General features: G+C 34.4%; 1 long non-coding RNA gene across 1 annotated transcript; it reads right to left on the bottom strand.

The window, feature by feature from the left end:
- Nucleotides 1-9,285: 9,285 nt before the first annotated feature.
- Nucleotides 9,286-10,614, bottom strand: LOC146730053 (uncharacterized). The gene is made up of 2 exons (XR_014927855.1): nt 10,399-10,614; nt 9,286-9,631 (listed from the first exon to the last, which is right to left on the bottom strand). It is a non-coding gene; the product is annotated as an uncharacterized LOC146730053 (long non-coding RNA).
- Nucleotides 10,615-10,907: the final 293 nt, after the last annotated feature.

Raw genomic sequence — 10,907 nt, 5'->3', positions numbered from 1 at the left:
AAAAATCAGTAAAACCAATTATACCAAGAGCCATGAGCTGTAACCTCTGTGTCACTGACGTGAAAACATCGCTCTAATTTATAAATAAGTAACATAAAACATAAGGTTAACTAAAATAAATGTAATGTTTCTGATAGTCCACTTAATTGCATAAAAGTTATCCATCTTCAAAACAAACTTTTACATATTTTTTGAAATATTTAGTCGTTAAACCATATTTATATTCTAGCAATAAGATTACAGCTCAGATGCGGAAAGAAAAATACCTATCCATTATTTTCTTGCAGCGGCAACTGATTGTTAAAAATATATACCTATTTTGTGTCTGTCGCAAACTACTGATGCCTCACCCCCCTCCTCCCAAAAATAATGACCAGAATTGTATTAGCTAGGCCTGATGCATATGCTCCGCTTTCATTCTCATTGGAAGATTAAGCTAATTATTAGTTATTTACTTTTTTTTTTTGTTTTTTATGAAAACGGTTTCAGGGAAACACTGGGTTACTAGTATATTGCTGCAGGTTTCAAGTGCCCGTGATATAAGTTGTTCGGATTACGTCAGTAAGTTACAGCCTCGTTCAAAATTTATTTTATTAGACTAAGTTCGATTTAAGTAAACACATGAATTGCTGGCTAAATTGTTGTCGTATGCATGAAGAATGGGATCATACCTCGGCTGCCTCTGTATGTTTTATCCGCTTCGCTACCAAGCGAAGGCAGCGGTATAAATACTTGCCTTCAGTATTTTACTGAGACATGAAGTGTGGAGAGTTTTCTTCCATTGTCTGTTTATTGTACAGATGCAATCGCGCGTTATAGAACTTTGAGCTCTTAGAGCCTCGTTCCACCACACTGAAATCAAGCTAATCTTGATACGTAATAGATAATGAACGAGTTTGGTGAGTTACGCGTCATAAAACGAGATGGCGAATAGAATAAACAACACAGCGGGAAAATAAACATAGAGGCGGAGTCGAAACAATGCTAATCTTGATACGTAATAGATAATGAACAAGTTTGGTGAGTTATGCGTCATAAGACGAGAGGGCGAAAAAACAGAAATACAGCAGGAAAAATAAACATAGAGGCGGAGCCGAAACAATGCTAATCAGGCATTGTTGCACGTTTAGTAACATGTATTTGACAAGTTGAGTTCGGGTGAGTTTTTACGGTATGACTTTACTTGGAATGAACTCAGATTAATATAGTAGTCAGAGGTATGAGACAAAAAGCGACATTTGAGTAGCACAATTTAAACACTTTTATGAGTATAAACTATAGAAGTAAAACACGGATTTACCACAAACAAGAGTGAAAGTGAAACATTAAAAAACAGAAATATAAATATAAAATAGAATAACAGAAAATATGAGCCATAAATCAAAGTTAGTTCAATATTGAATATTAAAAGCTCTAGTCTCAGAAAATAATACAGTAATTATTTCACGATTAGTCTGCAGGACTTTTATGACAATAATAATAATTTGGAATTAAATTATTACTTATATTTTTAGCTTTCAATTTTCATTGCATGTTTACTTTAAAACAATCATTACCACGACGTCACATTTCCATCGTTTTATAATATTACACACTTTTCGAGACGCCATTGGCGCTATCTAAACATCATCTAGAGCTAGAACAAACAGCAAAATGTGGGCGGGGGTCTTGTTAAAAATATGCGTGAGAGCAATCAGTGTTGTACCAATTCGCGGCTTGGTAGTACATGTACTAGAAATAATTTTATTTAATGCATAAAAGAGATTATAACACCACAGTTTAAATGCGCCCATTGTCTTGGATAGATTAATTTCCTCAACATAAGAATTTGTTTCTAAATAGCGCCGTAGTTTATAATTTAAATCGTGTAAATAGCTTGCTAAATAGCGGCAATTGCACCCGAAAAATAATAATTTCAAAGTAACAAGACATCGTTTCTCAATAGCTCTGTAGTTTATAATTTAGATCGTGTAAATAGCTTGCTAGCTAAATAGCGGCAATTGCGCCCGAATAATAATACCTTAAAACCCATAAGACTTCGTCTCTGAATTGTGTCTTACGGCAAACACTCTATTCTGACTGTTCTATGCACACCGAAACGCTGGCCTCTGAGGAAAGAAGTTGGAGACATCCAATCATAATTGAATTGCAGAATAAAGTGTTGATAATTATACCGGCATTTTAATTGCCGTAATATGTCATTTTGATTGGGAGTGTTTTTAATTATGTAAGCCATTGAAAGACGACATACCACCGTTTTTTCAAGTTTAGAAGTTAGGTTCCAAACGACACTAACTTTGAACACACATAAGGGGTAATGCCTGCCGTCAATTACTATTTTGTGCCACAGACATAGAGCGTAATGAAGAACAGTGCCACCCTTGTTGTTTGTGTTCAACGGAGATGCATGAGAAAATTAATTTATCAGAATTACAACGCCAACAAAAGGTTTTACGCAATCTCACAGACATATACTTTCGATGATCTAACCGCAAGGAACTCTGGGAAGGAGAATGGGTTTTTCCATCTGAAGCGACTCAACTGTGAACCCAGAAGTTGTGTGGATATTCAAAACTTAAATCGGGCGTACGGCACTAATCGGCGTGTATATTTCTTTGAAATTGTGTCGATTGAGACGAATTTAAATACATCAACGCTGTCGTTAATACGAAAATACACAAATAAACCTCACAATGCCGAAATACAGGCGCGAATGTTTGCTGAATGAGGTCAAATTGTATACAACCGTTGGTCGTTGGGGGCGTACAAATCAAACCCTCGGCGTTGTTGCTGTGGGAGACCAAGCTGCGAGTGTGAATCATACAGGTGTACTACTTAGTTTTATTCAAAGTTATTCACGCAGATTTACTCAGCTAACACCGTCATGCGTTCTAAGGTAAGTGTAAAATTATCTACATATATGTTTATGTTAGTTAGGTAATACACATATTTTCAGATAACAAACTATTCCTGTGTTATGACATTTACCACTGAGGTCACCTGACGCCAGTGACGGTGTGACCTAATTAACAACAGGAACTTTTTACACAGATTTGTACACCATATTTTAATTGAATGCGATAACCATGACATCATTCCGTATTGTAACAATACACAATATGTACTTGGATCGTCCATGGGAACGTTTAATACATGATTTAAAAGTTATAGACATTTTAAGGAAGTCTTTCCCTAGACCACTTTCCCGGAAGTAGAAGTAACGCGCGCATACCGTTTTGGGGTGTAACGTAAACTTGCATGCGTGATATTGTGCGTGCAGGTGTACTAATCAACGTGACAAAAATAATATTTCCTTTTTATGGAATATCAGCAGACTGACATGTTTGTACTCGCCTCATTCTTGCATCCCCAGACTCACGACTTCCAGGAAAGTCGTCTATAATTGCTGCTAGAAATCGCTAGATATAACGCTATCGCTGATTGGCTGCTCTCACATTCGATTACTTGGCCGATGTATAGTGGCCTACTCATGAACGCATTATAAGGATATCGTCTCAGGACACGTTTAATACATGATTTAGAAGTTATGGACATTTAAGGAGGTTTTTCCCCCGAAACCACTTTCCCGGAAGTAGAATACCGTTTTGAAGAGTAGCGTAAACTTACACGCGTGATATTGTGCGTACAGGTGTACTAATCGACATGACAAAAATAATATTCCCTTTTTATGGAATATCAGCAGACTGACATGTTTTTTTTATTTGCCTTATTCTTGTACCCCAGTCTCATGACTTCCGGCTATCGCTGATTGGCAGCTCGCACATTTGATCACTTGGCCGGTGTATAGTGGCCTACTCATGAACGCAAATATCCAGAATTCATTCTTTTTCCAATAAATTGTATTTCCAGGTATTATAAGGATATTGACCTAAAAAAAGTTGGGGGTCGATCACCAACTTAGTTTTTGTGAAAATGATAGTTGTATTTTTGTGGATAGTAGCCATTTTGACAGTATTGCGACACTTTTACCATATCTAGAGGCATGTATTTAAGCATTTTGTTTAAAGACGATATAAACGAAAATGTGCATTATCCTTTCCACACACAACTGCCATGTAGAGGAACCCTTGCATACATGCTATGCAAATTTGTCCACCTTTCTGGAATGCAAGTGTGAGCTACCTGCCAAGTACTAATATGTGACGAAATCAGCCCAGCCAATAAAAATCACAAATGAGTTAAAAGCTGTTACTGGCAAAAGGTTACCACAAATTTGAGATCAAATTTTCTGGTAATGAAAAAAATTATCAAAAAACAGATAGTAGAATGAGATTTGTCTGAGGTTTAAATTTTACTCTAACATTTGTAGGAGGGGAATTTTTAAGGGTATCAAGACCAGACAATGATGGATAACTGGAAAAACAAAGCCTGTGTATTGGCATTGCCATGTCTTATGAACCAAACACTTGAACCAATTCTAATCAGGCAATGTCAGATATTAAAAAAGTAGACCATATTAATTATAACATTATGGTATGTTTCATTTTGTATTTGTATGGCTCAATCTGGAAATAGAAAAAAAAAAGAATTTTCAACTGGGAATTATATATAGAGGTCATGAAAGTTCAATTTTATCATGACAAACCAAGACTCTATATAGCCTGGTTAACTTTACAGTTTTTATGAGTTTTATGAGGTAGACACATAACAAACTTAAAACAAAAGAAACCATTCAAGTATATGTATTATACATATATTTTTTATATATGTATGTATATACTGTATCTATAAAACTATTCATTTCAGACGCCATTTTGTTGAACTGTTAAACGTCCACAGCAACATTTCTAATATACCCGCAGGGCTCGAAATTAGCAGTAGCCCCGCGTCCACAGACTACCAGTTTCTTTCTTGGGGCTACCACTTTTTAAATTCTGAATCTGACAACAGATTCTATGATGTCATACTTTACCCATAATCCTTTGCTTAAGAATCAAGATGGCTGACTACATAATACTGATATAAAGTTGAATATCTAGAGAATGAAAAGTGATATAAAAAAACTGTAAATTTGCATTTTCCTACATTTGTGGAGCTTTTTCTTTCGGGATCATTATGTTGTTTGGATTGATGTTTCCTTTAAATGTCCAATTACGCCAAAATATTTAATAAAAAAATGCGATTTCTTTTATTTTAAAAAACGAACTGCCGTTTAACGGCCAAGGGCGAATTTACGGCAGAATACGGTACATTGTATAGACAGAATTACGTTACCGTAGTTTTAGTTCTGAGTGTGTGAAAAATGACTGACCTCAATTAAGCGCTATTTGCAACAAAGTTGCCAAAATGTGACCTCAAATTAGCGCCAGACAGAAATGAAAATGTATCAAAGTGGCGCCTATAAGAGGTACGGGTATTATATGGACAATTTATTTCTTGTGGCAATTTAAATTTTAATTAATTAAGTTTTAATTTAATTTAAGTCAGCCTGCGCGAGAAATTACGCTGAAATAAAATTCTCTTTTTATTTCATTTTCGGCTCCTGTTCATTCGGCGGGTTCACGAAACAAGAGATAATAAAAGTCTGGCCTAACATTAAAACTTTAAACTTGGAATTTGCAGTATTTCACAATGCACAATGAGTGAAAGCAGTGAAACTATAAAACATGAACTCTTTATTTCAGTTAAGTTCTCCTGTCTATAGGAAATTAGTACCAATACATTAAAATATATGAAATATTATCAACCTGTCAAAAAGATTTACTGAACATGACATTTGTTTATAGAAAAAATATTCTTTTTTATTTTTACGGCATAAATACTGCTTTAAAAAAGTGATTGATCTTGGGCTACCAGATTTAAAAAGTGGTAGCCCAGATGGACTACCAAAAAAAAGTTAATTTCGAGTCCTGACCCAGTATATGCTATTCGGAGTTCAAAAAGACCGACCAACAAAAATTTTGAGACTGTTTTTGTGCTTAGCATGAGAAAGACAAATACAAACTTGTAATCTCACCAAACAACTTCAGAATGTATGGCACCAAATCATCGTTATATTGTCGTAAATTCTGTTTAGATATCATGTTTATGGCACAGTTTTACGTACGACTTTATATTCTCTTTATATATCATGTTTATTGCACAGTTTTACGTAGAACTTTATTTCTGTCTTCTCAACTACATAACATGGATGAACTTTATACACATTACGAAACACTGTAATTTCAGAAATTATAACTGAGGTAATTAATGTAAAAAGTTCCAAAGTATTCTGGTAGTCAGAGATGAACTCAATTATATAATAATTTAATCAAGTAGCTGTAATTGACCTTGACATTGAAATAATCAAGACATACAACAATAAATATCTGTGCATATTTTACAAATACAGACAGGTAACAATCAGAAGGAATTACAACTATGTGATGAGAGACAATCCACATTATATCAACCTGTTTGGTCTTAGTTGTGAGTTTGTGTGTGCAATGAATGGAAAATAAAATTAAATTGAAAAAACTAAAACATTTAATGAAATAAAGACTTGTCTATCCAATTCTGACACCCATTAAATAAAAAAAATGAAAATGTAAAATGTTACAGTGTAAAATTTGCGCTGTAACAATGACAGATCACTAACCAATCAATGGTCATGTGATGCATTTATCTCTGTCTTGTGTATTTAATATCTGCCAAGTCAACCATATTCAGGTGGATGTAGGACACCCACATTCTGCAACCAATCACCCACACTTAACATGTTAGTATACATGTATCTGCGGAAAATATTTCTCTAAATATATTAACGCAAATTATCAAAAAATTAATGGATGAGTGAAAAATTAGTAAAAAATGCTATTTTTGACTTAAACCATTTCACCATGAGACTTTCTTGCCCAAATTTGTCTGCACTTTTTTTCCTATATTCTTCAATATATTTAGTAGTGAATCCGAATTTTGGAACCAACAGACACAATTTAATTAAATTTTCAGTTTTTATTCAAAACATTTTGCTATTTTTGTACCAATCTTCTGAAGGAAAGTGCAGACTATAAACAGGACTATTTTGTGAATTTGTGATAAAAAGAGGGAACTGGTGGTAAAAAGGTTAAAATGGCTAGCCCAATTGCTTTGATATTTTTTATGCAGACACCTCGGTAAACCCCTGACAGATATTTATTTCATTTTGTGACTAAAAGTTTAATTTTCTAATTGTAGTGAATATTTTTATCATTTTGGAGAAAAAGTGCTATTTTTAATTGTTTAACTACAATGTATACAGCGTGGTTGAAAGTCTGCTTGTTTATTATCTCATTCGCTATCAAAAGCCAATGTGACTAGTAACAGAGTTATACCTTTATTTTTTGAGTATATGCATAAATATTTAAAAGTTGAATTCTCTAAAGGGGCTCGGTACACTAACCTGACTATGCCAATGTGTACATGTGTCTCTATCACAGCTGCTTCAATAATAGTTTAGGATGGTATAAGGATAATAAACTTGTTGATATTGTTTTCAGACTGGAAAGTGGGATTTCCTTGGTAAATTTAGTGTACATAATATCCCTTTTATCAATGTAATAGCTACAGTCTGTAATAAAATGAACTTCGCCTTCAATACTGTCGCTCCCACACTTATCACAAATCCTGTTCTCTAATGGGCCATTCCAGTTTTTACCCCCCCCCCCCGTGGATGAGCTTGTGTGTTTACTTCATACAGGGTATAATTTCCATGGGTGTATAAGTCATACAAAGTTTTATTTCAAAATCACCATTCACCGTAAAGTAATGAAAATCCAAAACTATAGTTCCTACTTATGGTGTTGATGAGTTCCTTTGTGCCACCATACAGAGTATGATGAGTAACTCTCATTTTCAGATAAACTAGGCCATATTTTATTTAGTAGCCATAACTGCCTGGATTTCCAGGAATTTTTTTTTCATACTCGTCTGGATTTTTAGATTGTTTCCCCATATACAGTTGGAATTCCGGGGTATTTTCCCTATCATACAGTGCTGGAAATCTGACCACATCAACAGGGGGGTGCAGATATAAAGTGGAATGGCCCAATGGGATTTTAGGTCTTTTATGTTGAGTTTGTGACAACTAAGTCTCAATTGAGACAGTAATCTAATATCTTGTCTATTATTTAACTGTTGTAGGTATTTAGCTGGAATAATATCACTTTTAAATAGACTGTAAGATCTGAGTTTGGCATCTGGTCTCTTGATATTATTAATCTTTAGTTAGTATAGTTGTTTTTATTTTTGTGGTAGAGTATATGTGTCTGTATGACAGCAGCTCCACTAATAGAGTAAATATGGTACTAGTACTACACCTGAAATGTAAATGTACATGTAATGGTACAAATACAGTACATGTGTCTGTATGACAGCTGCTCCACTAATAGAGTAAATATGGTACTACACCTGAAATATAGATGTACTTGTAATGGTACAAATACAGTATATGTGTCTGTATGGCAGCTGCTCCACTAATAGAGTAAATATGGTACTACACATAAAATATAGATGTACTTGTAATGGTACAAATACAGTACGTGTCTTTATGACAGCTGCTCCACTAATAGAGTAAATATGGTACTACACCTGAAATATAGATGTACATATAATGGTACAAATACAGTACATGTGTCTCTATGACAGTTGTACCACTAATAGAGTAAATATGGTACTACACATGAAATATAAATGTACTTGTAATGGTACAAATACAGTACATGTGTCTATGACAGCTGCTCCACTAATAAAGTAAATATGGTACTACACCTGAAATGTACATGTAATGGTACAAATACAGTACATGTGTCTATGACAGCTGCACCACTAATAGAGTAAATATGGTACTACACACAGTGATTGATCTAGGAATTCATTAAGTGGGGCCATTGGGGCCCCTCTTGTATGAGAATAAGGGCCATGAAAAATTACTGGGGGCCCAGAAGTTGGCATAGCAATGGCGTGCTCATAACCCTGAAGTGTTCACTTGGCACAAATCAACCAGTTTACTGGTTGTCAGGATTGTCTGGAGCATAAGTGAAATATAGCAATCTAGTGACAGGTCTGAAGAATTTTCCAGCATTTATAAGCCTGAATGCATAAAAAATGATATTTTTATTTTTATTGGGCAACATTATATTGAACACTCACTTGTTGTCCTATAAACAAGTTTTATAGTACTGAACAGTGCCCTTTACTAATACCTTCTTCATGACCACTTACATCTACCTACTGGGACAATTAATGGAACATTGACAAACGGAAGCTGCAGAAGCTCCAGTGCTTGCTAGAAAAGATTACATGTAAGCAAGTATTTCAGTTATTTTTTTATTTATCATAAATTGCAACAAAACACAATTTGGGAAGACACTTCAAAAACAAATGTTGCAACAAAATGCATGAGAAAATAATATATTCACCATTTCACTATGGAATACTTATAATTTCAATTTTTGGGTATAGAAATCAAATCAGCTGGGTTAAACTTTGTTGGATACCAATTCACTGCTTTTTACTTAGTGTTGACAGTTTGTCACTATTATACATAACATTGAAATGTCAATTCTTTACAGGTGGTAATGGATGGGTTCTGGTGTGACACTGACAGTGGGTGCTACATTATTTTAACACAGTCTGGGGATAACCACCTTTCCTGCAAGAAAAAGAAAGTTGGAAGAGTCAAGATAAATTCTAATATTGTAACCATTGTTATGTCTGTAAATCATATTGCATAGATCAATAAAAATATTTTTTTTTTAAATTTACAGGTTTTTGGGTAGTTTTTAAGACCTATGCGTTTTTTATAAGAAACAACACAACATCACCCAGAGTTCTTGAATTATATTTTGAAAAAACGCCATAAAATTACTTCTGATAGCCAACTAAAGCATTCTGAAGCCTAGTGTGTGTATACAATAATACATAGAAAACTGTTTCAAAACTAGAGAAGAAAAACTGAAAACAATATAGTCAGCTATCTCAAGATAAGGTCATGTACATGCATTAGTAATCCAAACATTCACCAACACAAATATGAAAAACAACCCAATTTATTTTTTCCCTACTTTTATTTGCTTGTCAGTTTTTATTTTCCTGTGTGTATTTTTATTCTCATCTTAATTGTTTGTTTATCTTTATTCACATCTGTATTGCATTTTAGTCAAAATCCTGATAAAGATACGAACGCAATAAAGATAATTATTATTTCAAAAAATAGTCTTATATTTTGGTTTCACGTGTAATGTAATGTTGACCTACAAAACACTTCGCAACTTCGCTTTGATTTGATAATACATGGTATAGTACTAAGTAGGCTCTTTTGCTGGTCATAATTTTCAAAGTAAAAGTGTAATTTATTAAAATAACATTAGCATTGAAAACAATGAATACCGTAACAGTGTTATGATTGTGTTTACGTACCTGTGGGTGCCGCCGATTGACATCGGAACTAGTATCACTGCTAGTTACCGTTGTATCTGTTATCTCATATTTATCCGGCCCTCCAAACGTTCAGAAGTCTCAGAAACTGTTTCTGGGGTATCATTTTCTTTCATAGAACGAACTGATGCCCGAAGATGACCTCATTCATCAACCGCTGGCTTTTATTCGCCATGCTGTTTAATTGCACACGGTCCACTTGAAGTGGTCACGTGATGAAATTTGCGACATTATTGTCGCAAAAGATTTCGCCACGAAGTAAATAATGGGTCGTTAAGGTCAATCAGCCTCTTTACGGTAAAAACAACGCAACTACGTAATTGTTTCATTAAATTGGCAGGAAAAAAATGTTGCGCCCAAACTGGCGCACAGTGTTATGAATAACGCGTCAACTTTGATTTTTTTGCGCAAATTGCGCAATGGCGCAGCCTAGATCAAACACTGTACACATGAAATATAGATGTACTTGTAATGGTACAAATACAGTACAT

The sequence above is a fragment of the Saccoglossus kowalevskii genome, chromosome 20 (assembly GCF_978046115.1).
Source record: "Saccoglossus kowalevskii chromosome 20, keSacKowa6.1, whole genome shotgun sequence".
Taxonomy (NCBI): domain Eukaryota; kingdom Metazoa; phylum Hemichordata; class Enteropneusta; family Harrimaniidae; genus Saccoglossus; species Saccoglossus kowalevskii.
Note: the sequence above shows the minus strand (reverse complement) of the source record. Positions and strands in the feature narration are given on the sequence as shown.